This window comes from Wolffia australiana, chromosome 10 (genome assembly GCF_029677425.1).
Source record: "Wolffia australiana isolate 7733 chromosome 10, ASM2967742v1".
Taxonomy (NCBI): domain Eukaryota; kingdom Viridiplantae; phylum Streptophyta; class Magnoliopsida; order Alismatales; family Araceae; genus Wolffia; species Wolffia australiana.
This window is the reverse complement of record NC_135844.1, coordinates 10,498,307-10,504,199: the sequence shown is the minus strand read 5'-3', so window position 1 is coordinate 10,504,199 and position 5,893 is coordinate 10,498,307.

Sequence of the window (5,893 nt, the reverse complement as noted above, 5' to 3'; positions counted from 1 at the left end):
CCAAAAATTCAAATGCATGAGAAAGAGCATGCATGAAGAAAGGAAAATGATGATGCAAACTTTAGAAGAACACAAGAGGGAGATTGAAATGCTCAAGCGAGTACAAGGCGCACAAGCACAACAACCTGCCCTCAGAATGAAAGTTAAATTGGAAGAAATTCTTCTAAGAGAAAGCCATCCAGGTCAACTCCCTACTCAGCCTAATATTAATCCGAAGAATATCATATTGTGTGTAGATATGAATTTAGAATCATCATGTTTTTTATCTTCTGAAAATATAGATGAATCTTGCATTAGTGAAAATAATAATGTTGCATCATGCACTAGTTTTATGAATAATTTTTTGTATAATTGTGAAGAAGATATGAATAAAAAAAATGACGATGAGCAAGTGCATGAAATTTCAAAACTTAGAAGTGGAAAAGTTCTACTGGATCCTCATGAAAAAGGTGTAGAAATGCATGAAACTAAAGAGAAAGAAAATGGAGAGATGCAAAATGATCAACAAAATGAGGGTTGCCCGGATGAAGAGAGGCATACAAAAATGGTAGACCTTAATCTAGTTGATTATAGACCACCCATTCCATTTCCTAGTGCATTAAAATTGACCAAACAAAAACCAAAAAATCCTCAATTTCTTGAAATATTTAAAAATGCAACCATAACAATTCCCCTTACTGAGGAAATCCAAAACATTCCTTCTTATGCAAAATATGTGAAGGAATTGTGCACCCCTTCTAGAAAACAGAAAAGAGTACAACTTTCTGAAAAGATCAATTCAATTCTATTGAATGATATTCCTAGAAAAAAAAGAGATCTAGGCGCTCCACTAATTAAATGTAGAATAAGAGGAATGGTTTTTAGCAAATCACTTCTTGATTCAGGTGCTAGTGTTAACATTATGCCTAAAGCTTTGCATGAAAATTTTAAATTTGGTGAATTTGAACCCATTTTTCTTGAGTTACAATTAGCCGATGGATCAATTAGGCAACCTTATGGGAAATTAGAAGATGTTATTGTGAAAGTAGAGAACTGTAAATTTATTGTTGATTTCATAGTTGCAGATATGAAAATAACATGAAATCTTAGCCATGCACCTATTATTTTAGGTAGAACATTTCTAACTACAGAAAAAGCCACAACGGATTGGGATAAGGGTACAGTGGAACTCAAAGTAGGAGATGAAAAAATTGAACTATCCATCTCAAAATTAATGAAATATCCAAAAGACACTAGTGAGGATGTTTGTTTTCTAGGGTTGGTAGAAGATGACAATTTTGACTTTGATACATGCTCTTATGATTTGTTTTCTTGTGAATCTAGTGAGCATTTAAATGAAAATTCTTTTATGTGAGAAAAATATTTCATTGCATTCTGAAATTGAGCTTAAACCTTTACCTTCGTCATTGAAGTATGCTTATTTAGGACCATGTAATTCTTTTCCTGTAATTATATCATCATTGTTATCCTATGAACAAGAATTAGAGTTGTTAGATGTTTTATCTACTTACAAATCTGCTATGAGATGGACAATAGATGATATTAAGGGCATTAGTCCAAGCATTTGTGAGCATTGAATTTTTTTAGAAGAAAATTCTAAAGCAACAAGACAACTCAAAGGCGACTCAATCCGCACATGTTTGAGGTTATTAAGAAAGAAATCATGAAATGGCTAAAAGCTGATTTCATATATGCCATTTCAGATAGCCCATGGGTAATTCCTATACCTGTAGTACCTAAGAAAACAAGAATAACAATGACGATGGATGAAAATGGAAATGAAGTTCAAACTAGAGTGGCTTCTAGTTGGAGAGTATGCATAGATTACAAGAAGCTTAACTCGGAAACAAAGAAAGATCATTATCCATTACCATTCATTTCTTAAAAGACTTTCAGGCCAAAACTTTTATTTTTTTCCAGATGGATACTCAAGGTATAACCAAATTGAAATTAACAAAAGTGATCAAGAAAAAAAAACGTTAACATGTCCAGCAGGTACTTTTGCGTTTAAAAGGATGCCTTTTGGGCTATGCAATGCACCAGCTACTTTTCAAAGATGTATGACTACTATGTTTTCTGATTTAGTAGGGGATTGCTTAGAAATTTTTATGGATGATTTTTCAGTCTTTGGTTCATCATTTGATAGTTGTTTATCTAATTTAACCAAGTTGTTGCAGATATGTGTACAGAACAATCTGATGTTAAGTTGGGAGAAGTCCCACTTCATGGTGGAGGAGGGAATTGTCCTAGGGCACCATATCAGCAAGGATGGACTAAGGGTGGACAAGGTCGAGGTCGAGGTCATCAAGAACCTCCCCCTTCCCACAACCCTAAAACAACTTAGGGGATTTCTAGGGCATGTTGGCTTCTACAGAAGATTTATTAAAGATTTTGCTAAAATCTCTAAACCTTTAACTAATTTACTTTCTAAAGATACATTGTCTGTTTTTAATGAAAATGCTAAAGCATCCTTCTTGTAGATTAAAGAGGCTTTAATTCAAGCACCAATCTTACAAGCTCCAGATTGGAGTAAACCTTTTGAAATAATGTGTGATGTCTCTGACAGTGCAGTGGCAGCTATTTTAGGACAAAGAATTGACAAGAAGCCAGTTTCCATCTACTACACAAGCAAAACTTTAGGAGGAGCATAGGTAAACTACTCAACAACTGAAAAAGAATTGCTTGCTATTATTTTTGCTTTAGAAAATTTTTGTTCTTATCTGTTAGGTAGTTAACTAATTATTTTGTCAAATCATGCAGCTTTAAAGTTTTTATTAAATAAAAAAGAAACCGAGCCTAGATTAATAAGCTAGAATTTACTTTTACAAGAATTTGATTAGAAATCAAGGATAAACGTGGAATAGATAATACAGTTGTAGATCATCTTTCTAGATTATCTACAGAATTATCTATGCCTATCCATGATAATTTTCCTGATGAATATATTTTAGAAATTTAAGGTAAAAAGCTTCCATGGTATGCTCATATTGTAAATTTTCTTGTCACAGTGTTATTACCTAACGATTGGGATGTTAATAATAGAAAGAAGTTTTATAAAGATATTAATTACTATTACTATGATAAACCTGAAGTTTTTAAATTAGGTGTTGACCATGTGTTTAGAAGATGTGTACCCGAGGAAGAGCAATGGAGCATATTAGATGCTTGTCATTCTTCTTTATGTGGTGGACATTATGCTCCAAAATTAACTGCATTTAAAGTTTTAAATTGTGGATTCTTTTGGCCAAGCTTATTTTTGTATGCTTTTAAGGTCTGCTCTAGTTTTTTAAAGTGTCAAGTTGTGGTAAATAACAAAAAGAAAGATAGAATGCCACTACAGCCCATAATTGAAGTGGAAATATTTGACCTATGGGGGATTGATTTTATGGGACCATTCCCAAATTCAGATGGACATGAGTACATCTTGATGGGAGTAGATTATCTCTCTAGATGGGTTGAAGAAATTCCCACTAGGTGAAATGATCATAAAGTAGTCCTTAAATTCGTTCAACAACATATATTTTGCAGGTTTGGTTGTCCTAGAGCAATTATTAGGGATGGAGGAAATCATTTCAATAATTCTCAATTCAGGACCATGTTAAAGAAATATGGAGTTCAAATAGAATCACTACCCCATATCATCCACAAGCCAATGGTCAAATTGAGAATTCAAATAGAGAAATTAAGAAAATTATTAAAAATATTATTCGGCCTTATGGGAAAGATCAGTCAAGTAGGTTATACGATGCTCTTTGGGGATATAGAACTGCTTACAAAACACCCTTAGGGATGTCTCCTTATAGGGTTGTTTTTGGTAAGGCATGTCACCTTTCGGTGGAAATAGAACATAGAGCTTATAGGGCTATTAAAAAACTTAATCTCTCTTTAGATGCAGGAGGAAAACAATGTTTATTGCAGATGCACGAACTCCAGGATCTGAGGAATGAAGCTTTTGAAAACTCAAGAATTTATAAATCCAGGATGAAGCATTTTCATGACAAGAACATTAACCGCAAACATTTTTAGAAACATCAAAAGGTGTGGCTTTATGATTCTAAGTTGAAACTTTTCCATGGAAGTTAAAATTACGATGGGATGGACCATTTATAATTATTGACATATATGATAATGGAGCAGTTTTGATTTTTGATCATAAGACAAGGAAGGAGTTCACAGTAAATGGCATGTGATTAAGGTCGTATTTGGAAGCAGAAAATATACCACAACCCACAACAACAATATTGGGAAACCCGATTGCACCCACCGAACAGGAAGCACCAACTTAGGATTTGGATTCTATATTTTTTCTCTTTGTTGCATTTTCATTTCGCAAATAATGGGAATTAACCTAATTCCCTAGCTTTCATTTTTGTTTGTTTTGTTTTTAGTTATTAGTTTTTCTAGGAATAAAGAAGAAGAAGAAGTACAATTCGCACACATAACGAGATGTCGGCTCATCATTAGTAAGTTCTTCAAAGGGTATCTAGTGGGTGTGTAGGGGATAGGAAAATCGAAGGATTGAAGCACTATGACTCAAAAATGTAGAGAGTCGAGTGAATTGAGGACCCCCACCGCGCCACCATTCACTGAGTTGATCCTACTTAAATGTTTTTATTCTTTCATTGAGTCAATTTTAATTTAGGGTGTAAGATAGGCATTTCTCCAAGTCTTTAAGCACAGAATTTTATTTTTTTTATCTCCATCCACCTTACCATTCCATTTGCCATTCCATTTGTTATACCATATGCCATATACTTATCCATTTCCTTGAACCTTTCTCTAACCAACAGCCTTTCATGGATGGTAGCTATATCCCAAGCCATTCTATCTTCCTTTCTATGGGATCACCTATATCCCATCTCCATCACCATTTATGTCTAATTTCGTTCTTCAATTTCTTATTACCTCTTCTTCTCTTCAATAATTTTACATAATGCCCTCATTAGAGTCAATGATCATTATCTTTCTCTTCTCTCTACTTTTAAATAATGTTTTAGTATGTTCTTTAGCCCTTACAAAAAAAAAAGAGAAGAAGTCCTCAACTTCAAGCAAAATCTGAGGAATCAAATATATATATATATATATTGGGGATTGTTTTGTTGTAGGCATTTTAGTCCATCAATCTTGATACAATCTATTGCTATTGAATCTAGTGAGGGCATCACACATGATTTCTTTCTTTTTATTTCTTTCTCATTCGTCTAAGTCTTGGAAGAAGGCAACCTGAAATGATATATCCTTGATGAAACCTTTCATTCCAAATCCATCTCTTCCCCCTTGGGCATTCTATCTTTCATTCGTTCTTATTCTCTTTCCCATGACATCACAACATTTGATATTCTGTGCTAACTGGGAGGCGGAGAATGTCTAGCTTTTATCATATAGTAGAAGGAAACTTAGTGGAGAATTTTAACATAAAGTAGCGGGTACCCGAAAGAGAGTGACTTTGATATGAGAGGGGAGGTTCACCACTTGAAGAGTTCAGTGAGGAACCTTTTAGATTATAATGTAATATCTGGAGAGAAGTACATCTTCCTATCTCATTTCATTAGCTCTACTTGAACCAAGAGGGATGGCACCCATATTCCTGATAAGGTAAAATCCAAATTGTCGAGTTAAGTTCCTTTTGAGCATGTTATTGATATCTCTAACACTTCATGCAGATGAATGAGGGTTGATGACTGAAGAAGTAATCTAAAGTAATAATGGTACATTGCTAAAGGTGTAGCAATGATTTAAGTGGGGAGAATGATAACTTGCAAATTAACATTTTTAATTGATGAATTTTACATTATATTTATGTGTTTTAATGACCATATTTGCATGTTATCATATATAAATGAAGATAAATGACTTATACTTTGATTTTATTATTGTTTCTAATTTTTTATTT